The following is a 17966-nucleotide window of genomic DNA, read 5'->3' as shown; positions in this document are numbered from 1 at the left end:
ACTGCCTACCAGATCAGGCGCTTTACCAGTCAGAAGCCTACAGAACATTTTGTCAATGTGCTAATCTGCGAATGAGCAGTGGCTGTGGAAATTTGAACAAGTCAAAGCTTGACAAAGGAGTTCAGACTTTTGGGATTCTGAGGTGGGCCTCAGGTATCTCGATCCACTGATCACCCTTGAGTAGCCTACAGACTACAAGGTTAAAGATGCTAGTCCAGATTAGGGGTCAGGTTGCAGAGATCCCTTGGCTGAAGAATATCTTGTAAGGTACATTTTAGGGACGTAGAATCTGAGATTTGCAGATTCTAGAAATTCAAATTCTGAAGCTGTGGTGGAGAAAAGACACACTCTTTATTTAAGCCGTGAGCAAGTATACTAAGCTTGCGCTGTGGGCCCGAACCCTATAGAGTAGCGGTAGCCTGCTACCTATCTAATATATTCTGTTCCAATCTATTCTATTCTATTCTATTCTATGAAGCAATTATAGAGCGCGTAGATACCCGTAGGCATCCCAGTGCTGATAGTGTGACGCAGACTGGGTAGAGGGGTTTGGAGGGAGCTGTTCTAGAAGAGCCAGGTCTTTAATAGTTTCTGAAAGGGAAGATCCTTTTTGGCTTATCACAGAGAGTGAAGAAGGCTGTTCCAGAATTTGGTCACATTATAGACAAAGGACCGCCCTCCGTATTTTGCCCTTCTAACAGTAGGTATTTTGGCCAAATGTGCATTAGAGGATTGGAAAGATCTCCGTGGAGAATAGGAGACTAGCAAGGAATGAGAGATCGAAGGCCCTTTGTCAACGAATGCCCTGTGGGCGATGCAGAGTGATTTGAATTTGATTCGGTCAGCCACCTGGAGCCAATGGAGGGTGCTCAGGGCTTGTTGGTCAGATTGATGTCTAGGTTTGTTATACAGTATCCAAGCAATGCAATTCTGTACCACCTGCAGTTTCCTTATTGTTGCCTTTGGCACGCCCAAATAGAGAGTTGCCATAGTCCAGGCGAGAGAGAATGAGAGCTTGGACCACTCACCTCTTCAAAGTAGGAGGGAGTAGAGCGAAAAAATTTAGAAGCATCCTAAGCATGCCAAAGTAGGCAAGTGCAAGCTTAACTATTTGGGAATCGAAATTCAAGGATTTACCCAGCCACATTCCTAGGCTCTTAATAGCTGTTTACGGGGCAGGGGGGGACCTAAACAGCTCGGCCAGCTCAGACTCATAGGAGAGTTAGGATTGTTGCCAAGGATGGATCATAAACTCTGTTTTGTCTCCGTTTACTTTAAGGCAGGAACTATTCATCCAGCTGGTAACTTTCTCAAAACAGGGGTCTAATGAGGAGTAGAGGAAGTCTTTATTCTGGGAAAAGAAAAAGACCAATTGAGTGTTGTCTGCATAAGATATTATTGAAATCCCGAAGGAATAGACGATATCTGCAAGTGGTCTCAAATACAAATTAAAAAGAGTATGACTAAGTGACGAGCCCTGAGGTACTCCGCATTTTAAAGTGAAAGTGTCTGAAGTACACCAACCGTCAAAGACATGAAAAGACCAGTTTTCCAGGAAGTACTTAAGCCAGGAAAGAGCTAGTCCTGAGATTCCAGCACTCTGTAATCTATCAACAAGAATGTCATGATTTACAGTATCAGGTGCTGGGCGTAGATCTAGGAGGGTAATGGCTGCCGAGCCTCCGCGATCTGGCAGCCCTTTGACTTCTTCTACCACTTCCAGAAGGCTAACAAAAGCGCTTCGACAACTTGTCAGGGCTATGAAGCACTATATAAATGTAATTGGAAAGCAGTGGAACAACTCTTAAAAAATCCAAATCTGACTTCTAAAAGGTTATTTACCTTTTGTGAATAATCCTTAGCTAACCCTTGGTAGCCTGGCTCAGCAGCAAAGCTGAATGTGTTAAACGTGCAACAACAAACCAACACAATTATACAATTCAGAAATAAGAACGTCACGAGTCCAAACTGAATTAGTTAGAAAGAAAAGAACCTACTTAGTAAAATGCCACAAAATTAAGGAAATTTGGAGTAGGGATGAAAAATTATAGCAAAAACAAAACAGTAATGACTTAATAAAGCGCTGGAAATGGGAAGGATTTATTTCTCAAAAATGGCCACAGGATGGCAGTAGTGCATTCGTTTTCAGCATTAAACAATACAGTGCCTCGAAAGAAAATGGTTTACGTTGTATTCACGTTTTAATTTAACTTTGATCTGGCTTTCAGTTGACAATTTGCTTTTTCGGAAAATCTGTAATTATTCAAAAGTTTGGCAGGAGGATTACTAGTCACTCAGGGGCACCAAAGCCAACATCTGTGTGTTCTCAACATTGTATCCGATGGGCTCTTTGGATGGCCTCTTACTGTGCATTGTGGTGAAACTCTATGGAATAACACGAGCCCGGCCGTGGCTGTATGACCAGGAGAGAGCCACAGTGCCTTTGGTGGCCCAGTTTTCCTTCCAGGCATAGTGTCCAGAGACTCTGTCTGTAGGGAGCACAGGCAGTCTCACTTTTAATACCGCTGGGTAATTCCTGCAACGTCAGGAGTAACTTTTGGGGCCTGGCAAAGTGTCTTAGGTGCTTTCCACTGCCTGACGTGCTTTCACTGGCTTTACGTGTTTTCTCATGGCCTGACGTGCTTTCTGCTGACATGACAGACATGCTTTCCGCCTTTTTCTCTAAATTTCTCCACCATCTGTAGCGTGCATGGTCTGGTAAGCATGCAGGGTCCTGACACGCTCATAAATGAGGACCAGGGCCGGACTGGCCCCTGGTGGGCCGCATGGGTGGGGGCCGTCTTTGGGCCCCTGGGGCCGTTTTTGCAGCGCAGCTGCAGAGTCGGCCCTGTAACTAAATCGGCCGAAAACCGTCCCTGGCAAAGAGCTCTGCGGCACCCCCAAGTCCTTGGGGGGGGGGGGGGGGGGGGAGGAGGGAGGGCAGCCGAGCACTTTTCCAGGGCCGGTTTTGGCTCCAAGTCTGGCCCTGATGAGGACACATGAACACTCGGAGACTGTTCTGGTGTGAGGTCATGACCAAGCCCAGAACCCTTTATTTATACCCTCGGGCCGAACCCAGCCCCGAGTGGTGCAGTGGATACATTGGGGGAGTAGAGGCCGGGTGGCTCTCTACATCCCTCCCATCTTTTGGTCAAAAGAAAATAGAGCAAAACACATAACCATATTAACACATGAAGTCTCTTAGGTTCTTACTGGGTGCCGGATGTGGGCACAGTTAGTTCCGCTTACTTCTTGACACTGCACCTGGTTCTTGTCCACTGCGTGGATGTTCAGCTGGCATCCACCTTTCACCTGCCTCCGTTTCTGTTGGTTGGGGGGTAACAGCACGCCTCCACCTTCAGCCATGTCCAGTGTGTATTCCTCGTCTTCCGGACTGCTTTCATCGCCTCTTCAGGGGCTAGCAGGAGCAGTGTCTTGCGGTTTCTCCTTGAACCAGGATACGTTCCATAAGACCGTCTGTCGGACGTGCTTCGTGGTTATCATGGTACCGTTGACCTGCACAACAGTCCACACATCTGGCTCATAGGGAGACCTGAAGTTCCACCCCTATGGTGATTTTAAGCACAAATCATGCTCCCACCTGCAGAGTTGGGGTCTTGGCGTGCCAACCTCTGCTAGCCTCGTCAGTGGTTGCGTGCCGCTTCTGTTGTGTCCTTTTCACATATATGCTTGGTGGCGCCTACTCCGAGTCTTCGGGGATGACATCGCAAGGTGATTGTTTGAACAGTAAAGTTGCTGGGGCACACCCCTTGGTGAAATGTGGGGTCTGTCGGTATGCTTGGAGGAATTGGTGGAGACAGATTTCGGCATCCATGAGGGCTCAGTTCAGTGTCCTCATGAACCTTTCTGCCTCCCTTTTAATTTGTGCCATTGGGGGTTAATTCTTTGATGTCGGATCGCTCCCCATGTGAGAATATCCTGTAATTCTTCTCCAGGAAAGGGGGCCCATTATCAGACTTCACCTCCTCTGGCAGACCGAGTAATGCAAAGGTCTTCTCCAGCATAGGCAGGAAATGAACAAATGTGGTGGAGGGCACCAACTCGACCATGGGGAACTTGGAGAACAAATCCATGACTACCAGAGTGTGGCACCCATCAGGAAAGCTCCCAAAGTCAACGCTGACTTTTGCCCATTGAGTTGAGGCTGGGCTCTTCCATCAGCACGGGTGCAGAGGTGGGGTCTTTGCCTATAAAGGCGCATGGATGTCAACGCCTGAGTTCCTCATCAACTAGCTCATCCATGCCTGGAAAACAGATCTTTGCTCGGTTTTTGTTAGTTGGCGCAGGGGCTCTGATAGAGTGGCTAGGCCCGATATGAACCTCACGCAGTATGTTGCCATCCCTAGGAAACTGCGTACCTTCGTCGGATTTTGAGGTATTGGTGCAGTGCGGTTCACCTCTACCTTCCTCTGGTCGACTTTGAGTCCATCTCAGGAGAGCACATATCCGAAGAAGTCAATTGAGTTTTGATAGAAAGAGCATTTTTTTCAGTGTAGGGTGAGGCCTCAGTCTGCCAAGCATTGGAGTGTGGCTCAAAGTCAGGTATGGTGCTCCTCCAGGCTCTCAGATTAGATGAGGATATCGCCGCTCAGGTTTATCACGCCTATCAACCCGGAAAGTGTTTCCTTGATGGCGTTCTGAAATATCTCGGCCGCAGAGGAGCCGCCAAAGCTGAGCTGGGTGTACCGCTGGAGACCACTGTGTGTGGAGAATGTCATAATGTAGCGACTTTCCGGTGTTAACTCCAACTGATGGTACCTTGAATTGATATCTAGCTTTGAGAACCATTGGGCGCCGTTTAGCTCATCCACGCTGTCATCCATGGTTGGAGTCATATGTCTTCACTCCGGATGGCTTGGTTCAGCAGTCTCATATCCACACACAGTTGTATGGCTCCTGGTTGCTTTGGTTTAGGCACAATGACCAGCGGAGATACCCATGGAGTGGCACCCGACACCTTCTCATTCACCCCTTGGCTCTCTAGTTCTTGCAGTTCCTTATTTACTAGTGAACAGAGATGAAATGGGACACGCTGATGTCAATAAGTAGGGTGAATTGGTGAACTTTGAGCTTCCCCAGGCCTGGGAACAGTTGGGTGAAATCCTTCAGCATGTCATCCTAATGGGAGTCGTGGATTTGCCTCATGAACAACTCCAGTTCCAAGTCCTATGCCATGTGTCATCCAAGAAAGGTACCTGTCTTGCCTTCGGTGATGGGGATTTTGGTCCTCAGAGTGTGGTCAGAGCTAATGACATCAACTTCAAAAGTGTCCTTCAGTTGCAGTGGTTCGGTACGTCCGTATGTGTAGATTTTTGCCAGTCTGGGGGTGAGCGGGGGACGCGGTGTTAGCTTCTCATACTGGGCCCAGTCCATCACATTCACCGACCCACCAGTGTCTATCAGATCCTGTACAGTTATGTCTTTCACTAGCACTGTGCACAAGGGTGAGGGAAATCTCTTGCGACCAGATCGTTCGGCGAAGGAGATTACAAAAATACAGTCATCGTCGTCCTCGAAATAGGCACCCCTTGAGTGGGGGGGCACCTCCATGTTGGAGGGATCCTCCAGTGTCAGATGCCACAGGGCAGGTGTGCGTCCCCTTGAGACTCCCCCTCTTGGTCGCCCTCTGCCGCCACAACAGATGCTTGCAAAGTGGTTGATCCTCCAACATTTGGAGCATGTCTGGCCTTTTGCCGGGCACGGATTCCATGGTTTGGGGTCAAAACCGCAGTACTCGCACTTCTCGTGCGGTCTTACAGGGGCATCCCATAGCTTTTAAGGACCATTGGGACATTGGATCACGTACACTCTATCTACCTTGATGCAGGGCATCCTCGGGCCAAAGGAGCGAGGGTATTCCGAACTCGAGCTCCTTCCATTTCCTACACTCAGCTGTTGGAGAACTCATGCGAACATGCGAGGATTTGGATCTCATCCAGGGATATTCGAGACTGGCGGAGTATGAGGCATCGAAGTGCAACCGACTTGCATCACTGGATGATTTGTGTGCGAATCTGCACGGGTTGATCATTAGCCACGCACGTGCATGCAAATTTCCATAACATGGTGTAGAACATGTCCACCGACTCCAAGTCCACCTGCCTAGCCTGTCGCAGTTTAAAACGCTCGAAGTCTGGGTTCATCTGTGAGTCAAAATGCCTGTTGAGGCCGGCTATTGCCACGTCATAGTCATCATCCTCCTCTGTGTTAGGTAGAGTCTCAAAGAGTTCATAGAGTTCATCACCCCCGAAGTGCATCAGCAGCGAGCATTTCACAGTCCCATCTGTCTCTTTGATGCATCTGAAGTAGTGGTTCAAGCATCCGAGTCACAGTCGCCACCGAGGCGCAGTCATTGCAGGATCGGCAAGCTAGCTGAAATGGGCAGGGGGCTGACAGAGGCATGCTTGTATGGCACAGGCGGTATCTGGATGGGAAGAGGCTGCTGAGGAGGTGGTGGATCACCCATTGGTGTGGTTACCAGGAGCGTAGATTGCTTTGGGAAATAGCAGTGTCCAAGTACAATTTATACTATTGATATGGCACCCGACTTATGGGATCACTCCACTGTAGAGATGCCAGTGCTCTGTCACTACGATGTGCCAGTGCCATTATATGTTTTTGCACATTTGGAAGTCTGTCAAGCACTTGGGGAACCGCCTTCACTACCTTGCTGTTGTTGGGCAGGCACACTTCCCTTCCCCCTGATAGAAAACCTCAACCAGTGTGCAGGGAGTGGAAATGGGGTCAGCACTCCGTGAGCACAGCCAGTTTCCCACTTGACTGCCATGAGCGTCAAAGTCCTATTTCTGGGCGCTGCCGATAGGGCAGGTGCATGCAGACCCTTAGCCGCAGGCGTGCCAGCAGGCACCGGGACACGCCCATCACGACCAGGACAAACGGGTCGCTGCGTGCTGAAGCCACGTCCCTGATGTAGCGTTTGTACGGCACGGCCTGAGAAGGGAGCAGGCCACAGCCGCGAGCAGGAATACGCTTCCCTTGGCAGCCAGTGCACTCACCCCCGGGTGTTCTCATGTGACGTGAGTGGGGGCGTCAGGAGAAAAGGTGCAGGTGGATCCGTCGAGGTCGCTGGAAGCAAGAGCTGTGGCTGGTGAGTGGTCTCCAGTCTGCAACAGCGATGGAGTGAGGACAACGGCAGGCTGATGCGAGGGGTCGTTTCTCTCTCATAGCCAGCATAGCGTGGGTGGTCAGGTGAGCATGCAGGGCCCTGACACGTTCCTAAATGAGGACACATGCACACTAGGAGGCTGTTCTGGTGTGAGGTCACGAGCGACCCCAGAACCCTTTATTTATACCCTCGGGCTGAGCCCGTCCCAAGGGGTGCACTGAATACATTGGGGCATAGAGGCTGGGTGACTCTCTACACCATCCTTTAAGTTGATTATGAAACTTGTATCTTTTGGTGCCTGCAGGGGGTTTAAAAAAGGTTCCCAAAGAAGGTGAGATGTCGCCAATTTCCAAACTTTTGGAAGTGTGGTGAAATCAGGACTTTAAGTGGGCAGGGTCTCACCGGGTCTGAGCACCAGCAGTTTTTAGGTCTCGTCTGAGCCAGCGCTTTAGCGCTGCTCTCACGAGAGCTTTTGTAAGAGGGTGATTTGGAAGTGCAAACCAGTGCTTTCAGGCCGCCAACTACAGTGCATGTGCGCCGGGCGCGCGCACCATTTGGCAGCCTGCGTGATCATTTCGTGGCTGCTTTGATGTTCTCAGTGAGCCGCGCGGCCACTGAGAACATCAAAGCGGCCGCGAAAGTGCACACCATTTGCCACCCCTCCCTTATCCCACTTCCTGCTTGTTTTTACCAATAGGCGCCGCTCTTACACCTGCTGTAATTCATCTGCATGGTGCTGTCTACCAATGTTCCCTGCGTCAGATTACACTTTTATGTAACACAAGACGGCGGAGCTCCCCTCCCGGTATGCACATATATCTACTCACATTGCAAAATCGCCCACCACGCGTTGCAATTGTGTTTAACATGAGCTTAGTGCCTACAAAGGGAGCTTACAAGAGCATCGTGGTGAATTTTAGATATAGGTAGTTGATTAATCTGAGGGCGGACACGCCGTCCTATTTTGACATTCAGGCTGTAGATGCTGCGTGGCTCCTGCCTGCTCTCGTATATTCCTCAATTACTCAGAGTCCAACCCTTCAGAGCGGCATAGAGCGAGGTATGATTAGATTTCATGTACATTAGGCCTATTCTCAACACCAGTTATTACAGTTGGTACGGAACATTAAAAACAGGATTACGGATGTCTCTCTCGACGGAGGGTGGCGGGCTGCATATCCTGTTTATGACCTGGGCTCATGCTGAAAAATTCACTTATCACTACGTCATCGGTCTTGCCACAGGTGTTGTACAAAATAACATCTCTTCACACCGCATACATGCAGTGATTAAGGGAATGTGAGCTGCAGAGGGAGAAGCAGTAGGCGGAGTGTGGGGGCAGCATACAGCTTTCCGGGCAGCGGGGTGGAAGCTGATCCGGCATCACTGCGGTGTCCGCGGGTCTGCGGTTGTATAAGCGTATGTAAGTAGCAACACGACCTACAGTGATGTCATTGTCTTCAGAGACAGGGATGCCCGCAGTATCAATGTCTGCTGTGACAGCGTTCATATGACAGCTTGTCCTGTAGAGACATCACTGCCTTAAGTGACATCACTCTACATTTTGTTTAGTATCTGTGGTGACATAAGGGTATGTCGAGACTCTATTACTTACAGTTTTGGCACCGCTTTCTGCAATACCTTCAGTATGAACAGAGATATAAGTGTATGTAGCGTCATTACAGTCTATAGTGACGTCACTTTCGGTGTCATCGTCGCCTGCAGTGTCTGTAGCAGTATCATGAGCGTTTATAAGGACACTTTACCTGTAGTCATTACATTACGTCTTAAGTGACTTCCTAGTACGCAGCGATGATCCTGCCTGTAATAGCATCACTTCCTGTAGTAGCATAACTTTCTTCAGTGACGTCATCGCCTAAAGTAATGTTATTACCTGTAGTGTGCTGTCACTGACGGCAATGGCACAGATGTCTCTCACAGGGTTAATATGTTCAGAGGCACCATTTTGTAGTGACATCATCGTCAACAATGGCATCACTGTCTGCCCTGACATCTCTGATGACCATGAAATCACTGTATTGCACGAGGGCACCCGTTCGTTGTCACATGGCAGTGGTATCACAAGCTATAGTGACATCATGGCCGCCAGTGTCCTCAAAGCCTTCAGTGGCATCAGTGTGCATGGGGGTTAGGGGAGCAGCATCACTCTTTGAAATATGATAGAATCAGCAGGTAATGGCAGTCCCTGTAGAGATGTTACCCTGAGATGAAAAGAGTTAAAACAAGCATTTGCAATACAATAGGTCTCGCATTTATGCTAGTTTGAGCTATTGACATTCCAACTAACAATGCCTTTTATATTTTAAAAACATAAATAAAAGGCATTGTCATTTACAGTGCCATTAGCTTAAACTAGGGTAGCTGCGAGACCTATTGCATTGCAAATGCTTGTTTAAAGGGAGCCTTGAAACGGGTCTCTTTCGGGCTCTGTTTTGTGCCCTGGCACAAACGTTCCGTTGTTTTCCGGACTACAGTGACAGCTGACACATCAATGTGCGCTGCTCACACTGCTCACTTTTCACTATTGGTGAAGTTATGGCATGACGTAATGCCAAGTGAGCGTTGTAGGGGAAGTGAAATCCTTGCTTCTTACATCTCCCATGTGTCGGTTTTTTAAAACACAAGACTCTGAGCGCTGTTGTGAGTGAGGGTCCCTATTGAATAGCGCACACTGCAAATTGCCACTTCTCTCTTTGAAACTCCGGAGCAGCAACATTGTCGTGGTGTCATCAGGGCTTTAAGTAGAAGCTTTTTTCAATATTATATACAAGCCATAGTTGCTGCTTATTTATCTTATGCAACTAACAACCATTGACAAAGCCAATAGTCCTGACTTGTAGGTATGGTGTTACTTGTTGTATCATATATCTGGATGCAATGACAGAAAAGAGCTAAATACAAGTCTGGCAGCACACTATGCTAAGTACAGATTTTGAGCTTATGTGTTTTAAGCCACGCCCTTAATTACATTGGCCACGCCCCTTTGAGGGACCACCCCAGTTTTTTCATCCCACTTAAAGCCCTGGGTAAAATGTTATTTCAAGTTGTTTGACACAAACACACGTGTATATTATACTTTGTGTGCTAGTGTATAGTATTGGAGTACATTACCAATACTTAGAGTTGCGCAAATGCCGTAGTTGCTACACTACTTCGACTTCCAGTTCCTTTCCTCATTTAATTGTGACGTCCAACCCCTTTGTTGCAAACATTTAGTCGAGGCTGCACGGATCGGTGGACTTCGTTCGCAACTTAGAGAATTAATTTTTAACATCTTGAACATAGTCAAAAAAAGTTCACCGGTTTCATTTCATTAGCTGTTTCTGCAGTGCTTCCCGTGGTGTGCCCACTTCTGCACACCCACCCAGGGCTTTTCCAAGATGTAACTGTTTGTTGTATAGATAGTATGCGCGGGAACAACACATTTGCACACACAGATGTGCCTGCACGGAGTTTTGTGAGTCGTGTGCAGTATAAGCATTCCTATATAAGCATCCGTGTGGATCCAAATTAAACAGTGCGTGGGGCAACTGGTTGGGGGCGCGAGGAGTGGGCAGGGTGCAGTGTGTAAATAGCCTCTGTCCGCTCTCCGGGTCTCGTGTTACAGACAGGTGCAAAACCTCCCCCTTCTGAAGTATCGCTCATGCGCCGCTCTGTTTTCTGTTTCTAGTCCTCAGACTCCAAAGATGCCACCACTTCCCTCTCGCTCAGTCTTCAGACCCTCCCCCATCCGACTTTCCGTCCCTGTGCTGTCATCTCCATCCTGGAAGTCTCTTTCAGTGTCTGGGGTGGGCCCTTCTCATACTTCGCTGGGGTTCAGGTTTCGCTGCGGCTCCGCTCTGTTCCCAGATACTCAATAATACCTCGGTGCCGTTTGATCAGCCCCCCTTAGATATACTTATTTTATAGCATGCGCTGCTTCCGTTCAATAGCGAGTGCATTACAATCATACATCACATTAATATACTCTGTGGTACTTTTTTTATCGATCTCAGAAAAATGAAAGACTGGGTCAGCCCTCGTGGAATTTGGTTTTAACATCGATAGCAGTAGCGGCTTAAGGTTGCGCAATGTCTTATTCTCAACAGTTCAGTTATCTTCCATGTGACTACATCCGGACTTGCCCCCGTCTCCTCATCTACCTTTGCCTTACTCATCTGTCCTGATACCAGCGACGTCAACGCTCAGACCCCTGGGATATTCCACTCGCCTCGCTCACCTTTACCTGTCAAACCCGAGATTAGCTGAAGGTGTCGCCCCTTTCTGTAACCCGCCCTCCCCCACATGAGAGTTCCTGGTCCTCACTCCACTGCTCTCCTTGCCTATCCCCCGGAGGTGGCGCCCTCTCACCCTCTCGGCCCGCAGCTCCGCTGAGATAGGTCCATCCATCCTCGACCCCTCTCTCTCTCCCGTGAGATGTCTCCACCTCCGCCCTTCTCTGATCTCTCCAGGAAGAGCTGGGGTACAATGAAAGCGCGCACCCTCTGCGCGCGCTCGTCGCTGACTCCCGTCCCAGCGTCTCTCTCTCATCACATGCTTTGCTGCTGCCAGCCTGCGGATGAGGCGGGAGAGGGAGGCTAATGCAGCCTGTAGGGGAGGGGTGGAAGCCTCAGCAAAGGTGCAGGATAAGGAACACACCTGGACCACCCCCTCGCCTCTGCCACTGTCTGTCCACTCCACAGCCTCGAGCCCAAACACCCCGGATACATTAGAGAGGGAGGGAGGTAGCAGGTGAGGCTCAGCAGTGATAGTGCATTTCCTGTGTATATGTACTACAGGTGTATGTATGCATGTGGTATTTCTGTAGCGCGGACCTAGCCAAGAGGCAGTGGAGAGCTGTACAGGGTCACAGGCAAGCATAAAGTCAACGGTAAGAGAAGATGAATCTGGTTCGTGGACTGTTTTTGTTTTTTTAGCGCAAATTTTAGAGCATTTTCAAAAACATACAGTCAGGGCTCGAGTCGGGGGTACACGCAGGTACACGGCGTCCCCCCACTCTTTTCACAGGGTGGACACCGTCCCCCCTGCCAAGACGCTGGGCCCCACAGAAATAAGCTGAACTGTGTCCCGGTGTAATTTTCAGACACCGGGACACGTTCAGCACGTGACGTCATGAGGTCATTTGCATATTGTCAGTCCCCCCACTTCCTTTTATAGGACTTGTGCCCTGCATACAGTGTACATCAATCAGTCATTGTCACTGTCCTCAATAAAGGCAACTTGTTTCAAGGACACTTTAGGACTCAACATTGTGACAATGAGAAGTTACATTGTCTGGATACAGATGCAACAATGTCCCAAAGCCTCTCCCACCCGCATCCCTTGTTAACTAAGAGAAGTCACCTATTGTGCTGTCTAGATGTTTTTGGGGGAGGGGGGTAGTGTGTCACTACAAACCATGGTCCATCAGAGAGCTCAATACTTTGAGGATGTTAAACATGGAGGCCTCAGCTCTGGGGTCCAAAAGTCCTCTATTAGCTTCATGTGGCAGGCGAAGGCCGCCATGGCAGCCCCGGAATCCCGCCCATCCCCACCAGGCAACAATCTCCGTCTCCAGCCACTGGCCCATTTAACAGTCCTCGGGGTGACCCCAGTCACTTCCCCGGGGCCCCGGCCTCTCCTTGTGTTTTGATGCGGGGTAGGACCTAGTCTCCACTCCAGCCACCGCAGCCCGCCATAAGTTGCGATGCAGCCACCGCACACTATCAGGCAGAAAGGCTGCCCCCCCTCCAGGAGCCAGCAGGCCATCCACTGCAGTGCAAGCACTGCGGGTCCCACTCTTCTGATCTTGTTGATCGCTGGGCCCCCAGGAGGGCTTATACATACTCATGATGGGGCTCCACAGAAATGGCTCATCCCGGGGCCTTCTTCTCACAGCCGTCCTGCAGGCAGTGCAGCGCATCTATCAGCTGCTCCTCAACCTCAGCCGTCTACGGGAGCACAGCGTTCACCAGGAAACCAAAATGCTGCTAGTAATCGGCTTTGACACATCCTCAGATCCCGATGCCGCCATTAGGCCATTAAGCACAGTAGATTACAGGGCTCGGGTAGGGGAGCCAACGAGCTACACGTCCACCATGTTGTGCTGCTGGCCACACCCCCTGGTTTATAGACTGTTAATGCACTGTGATGCTGTGTTCTTTAAAGAGGCATGTCTTCAGCCATCATCTAAATTTGAGCAGCGTTTGGGCAGTCCTGATGGATGCAGGTATGTTCCAGTTCCTGGATGCTTAGATGGAAAAGGCCCGCTATCTTTTTTTTTTATACTTCTTATTCTGCAGTCTGATGGTGTCCTGGCTACGGGTGTGCCGAAAACCACCAGAAATGGTGAGCTTGTCTGCAATAAATGCAATGGTACTGCTCGTGATGGTTTTGTAAATGATGCTGTTGTAAGGACTCCCTTAATACGTACATACATTGTTAAGTTAGCATAACCACGTCAGAAGTTAGAAAGCCATCTTGCTGCTTTTGCACACGACACTGCGTTCACATGTTATTGCTTAAACGAACTGCTGACTCGAGTTTTGCCTCACACGAGAGCAATCTGTTGTTACCATCCCGAGCTCTGCGAAGCGACCTTGGTCTGCACACGATGTGACAAACAGTCTGAGTTGTTAGACAATGCATGTTTTCCACTCTAGGTTGATCGACCCACTATTTAGTCATAACACACGAGCAGCTGCACATACCTGAAAGTTGGTGCTTTTAATATCACGGACATCATGTTTATTATTCAGACCGAAGACGAGCCTTCCTGCGAGAAGACTCCTGATGCTCCTGTGATGTGATTTCACTAAGCTGATCTTTGAGGTATGGGGTCCCCTATTCAAGCCTAAGAGACCTTCTGTTAGACTAATAATAATATTAGCTTCTTAGTAAAGGGAAAGTGGTAGTATCCACTGTCATTATAACATGATCACCCCTTTTATATTCTATGGAATTGTAACTATGTTGATGGTTTTGATTTTAATCATTTGTCTGCTTGTATTAGCCAAAGTACTGCATATTAGGACACGTGGTCTATAAAAATAAACTCTTTTTATTTTCACCGTGTCTCTGTTGATTCTTGTTGTGGACTGATGTGAGAATAATATACGAACAGGTATTTCCGATTCCCACCATTCCTGAGTATGTACTGAGTCGCGTGTTCTGGGTTGTCTTTTCATTGGGACCTCCGAGCTAAATCTCGGATAACGAATGGGACACTTATGCTAGCCGGATACTGGGTTCTGGGTTCTGAGGTGAGTTTCTGGTACACCACAACTCACTGAGGTCCTGGGGTTCTACGCATAGTTCTGTGTATAAGCAGAATCCCTGCAACATGGCGCACCTAACGTTTGGTCTATGAGTTGAAACGCCTTAGTAGTGCTCGCGTTTGTCCACAACACCCTCATTCTTGTTTCCGGATAACAAGTCTGACGGATTTAAAACCTACCTAGGTCTATTGATATAGGTTCTTTCAAGCTTGATAATTAAAAAGGTTATTGAACCCTTGTGCTACTGATAGTTTCAAGTGTGTGTTGTCCTAATGTGGGTGGAGATTGCGGCGCACAGCCGTGCGGCTGTGAAACGTCATTTGACGCAGTATGGGGTACCGGACACTGGTATGAACGTCATCTTTGTAGTGGGAGCCGATGCGGCTCATCCCTATGAGTTGTTCTACTCTTGGGTGACGATTCCAGCGGTGGGGGATGATGACACCTTTCATTCTTACACTGCCGCTGCAGTGCCGGCGAACTATACGCCGTATAGGACACAGGAAATACCAATATCTGCTTGGCAGCACCATATTTGGTTTAATGGCGCCCTTCCCCATGTGGTTATACCGCCGAGAATGGGCCCTTTATCAATTGCAGGGGCCACTTGGCCGGTACTAGCCGGATTTACGCCTCATCCCCGTTACCTCACGGTGACGGTGGCTGAGTTGCGTGTACTACACACTGCCCTCATTACGGTATCTAGGGCGTTAGTGCAGTATGTGTCGCGCAATATGCAGGCGGGGGCACCTGCTGTTGCGGGACAGCCTACTGATCATCACGCGGTGGTCATTAGTCCTGTTATGGTTAATTCTGTTATGGGCAAGCGCCCCCAAACTAGGGATGATTTCCCCTTTTGGCTTGCTGAAAAGTTTGACCAAATAGAAGCGGTTTACCCGAATACTACTCCTGTGGAGAAACACAGGATCCTCACCATTAGTTTGCCTAAAGACTTGGTCCCCCACATTGATGATTGTGTAAATTGGGGCAAGGTCTTTGCAGCGACGTACGCGCAGTGCTTTGGCACTCCGTCTATGTTGCAGCTGCCCTCCGTTATCAAAAGAGTTCAAGAGAACCATGGTGCGGAGTCTGCGATAGAGTTAGGGATGCGGCTCCTCGGGCAATTTGACCTGGTGGCTACCATGATAAATGGTAACCTGAAGGGTGATGCTTTGCATTTCCAGGTTCGTAATGAACTGAAACGAGTTGCTGAGGAGGACAAACCGCAGGAATTTGCGAAAATAATCGCAGAGGCATATCGGGATTTGGGTCGTAGCTCTTTAGGAGTTAAGCCTGTAATAAAGAATCCCGATCTAAAACAGCAGGGTAAGGCAGAAACGTCTGGTAAGGACGAACGGCCCTTTTTCCCTAAACAAAAATGGCAGGTTAAACAACAGGGAAAGCAGCAGCAACAGAAACAGGGCTCTTGGCCTGCCTCTCCCGTACAGTCTAGTAGTGAACGCACTTATGATCTGCGCGATCGTGCTGCTATAAAGTCTCCTGATAGATTTCAGGTTTCTGAACAGCGCTCTCCTCGTTCTTCACAGGAAACATCGGCTACACAGTCCGGTGGCGGAGGCGGTGGCAAAGGTCGGGGTGCTCCACAACAGCGTGACCAGCCCCGACAGACTGAGGGTAAAGGCAAGCAGGACAAATTTGCACGACAAAGACCCCCGTTTCAGAAGAAGAAAGTGGCGGCTCTGACGGCAAGGTATGCCTCAGATAGTGCGGACACAGCTTCGGAACCGGACATGGGCGCTGACGCTCCTGGACAGCGCAGCGGAAATTACCATAGTCCGTCAAGCTCTGCGTCCATTTCTGGCGGTGACAGCAACTGATATATCGGTTACTGTGGAAACAGCTGACACCAGAGTGGCTCCCCCTGACAGACTTTATGAAATAGTCTTATTAATAGAGGGTGACATACAACGTACAATAAAAGGGATTTTTTGGGATAATCTGACCACCACCTATGATATCCTCCTAGCGGAGGCAGATTGGCCCCCAGCTTTCATTTTAGAGGCTCCTAGAGGGGAGGAAGTAATCCTCCCGTCCTTTGCGCACACAGTGCCTAAGGACCAAGCTGAAGTGTATGCTGAGGAGTGGGCGCTTGCGCTTGCGCCGGCGGTGTATCGTGCTCAGGTGGGATGGGACAGATTGTCCCCCTGCCATGAGATTCCATTGCGGTCTATGCCCCAGCCTCAACCTCAATATCCCATGCGTCGTGAAGCTAGACCCCACGTCGCGGCAATCCTTGAACAGTTGGAATATCAGGGTGTTATTGAAACATGTGTGTCCCCTATGAATAACCCTTTATTCACTGTAACGAAGCCTGACGGCTCGTACCGTTTAGTTTTGGATTACCGGCACCTAAACTCCCATTGCCGGACCTGCGCGGTACAAAATACACATAGCTCGGCTTTGGTCGACAGTCTCGTGCGTAAAAGATTTAAAACGACACTTGACATTTCCAATGGCTTTTTTAGCCACAACCTGTCCACACTGAGTAGCCAGTGGACAGCGTTTACTTCAGGCGGAAAACAAAAACAGTTTACAAGATTAGCCATGGGTTACAAAAATAGCCCTGGCGTCTTTTCTGCTCGCGTGGTTTCTCTTTTAGAAAGAATAGACCCCGAAGCATACTCCTATGTTGACGATATCTATCTTACGGATGATGAGCTGATGCCGCATCTGTCTCGGGTTGACAATATTATCGTGAGTTTTGCTGACTATGGCTACAAATTCAATTTTGCGAAGTCACACATCGCAGAATATACGGTGTTGTTTTTGGGCTACGAGCTCAACAATGAAGGTAAGGGGTTAGCCCCCCACTTTCTGGAAAAGTGTGCACGCTTGAGTGCTCCTACGACACTGAAGAAAGTACAATCTCTGCTGGGTTTTCTGAATTTCGGCCGTACGTACATTCCTGATTATGCCCAGCGTATCAAGCCGCTTTACGCCTTGGTACAGCCTTCGTTTTCGAAATCTAGCTGGCAGCTAGAACACTCTGCAATTTTACAGTCTTTACAGGCTGACCTTCTTGCTTCACAATACTTGCTGACACGTGATAACCGCACTAACCTGGTAATAAGAATAGTACCAGGCGCCGTGGGGTTCACGTATTTGACGTTTAATGAGGGCGACACAGTCCCCATTGCGTACAAATCCCACTTGTACACCTCTGCTGAATTACGTTTTTCCACGGTCGAAAAAGTTCTGACTGCTGTGCAGATGGCGATCCTCAAGGAACGCGCACTGTCGCATGGGAAACAGATTCTGGTTGTAACTCCATATCCTGCTTTAGAGGCAGTGACTAAAGCAACTGTACCAAATTCTAAAGCTTTGCATCCACGGTGGATACAATGGGCCACAACACTGACGTCGCCAGACGTCACTTACATCTTTGATGCCTCATTACAGACTCAAGAGTACTTGCAGTATGAATTCGTTCATCCGGCACCTCTGTCTTTGCGCCCGCTCGAGGAATACCATTGTGTCATATACACTGACGGGTCTGCGCAACCCGCAATTGGATCGAAGCA

The 17966-nt window shown here is 49.0% G+C and overlaps 1 protein-coding gene across 1 annotated transcript in view; it reads right to left on the bottom strand.

The window, feature by feature from the left end:
• The window catches only part of DTX1 (deltex E3 ubiquitin ligase 1), a 313999-nt gene extending 302352 nt beyond the window's left edge, over positions 1–11647 (bottom strand). The window contains exon 1 of the mRNA XM_085636106.1: positions 11519–11647. The gene's annotated coding sequence lies outside the window, so the exon portion shown is untranslated. The remainder of the gene's footprint in view (positions 1–11518) is intronic.
• Between the last annotated feature and the right edge of the window lie 6319 nt (positions 11648–17966).

Source organism: Triturus cristatus, chromosome 11 (genome assembly GCF_964204655.1).
Source record: "Triturus cristatus chromosome 11, aTriCri1.1, whole genome shotgun sequence".
Taxonomy (NCBI): domain Eukaryota; kingdom Metazoa; phylum Chordata; class Amphibia; order Caudata; family Salamandridae; genus Triturus; species Triturus cristatus.
Note: the sequence above shows the minus strand (reverse complement) of the source record. Positions and strands in the feature narration are given on the sequence as shown.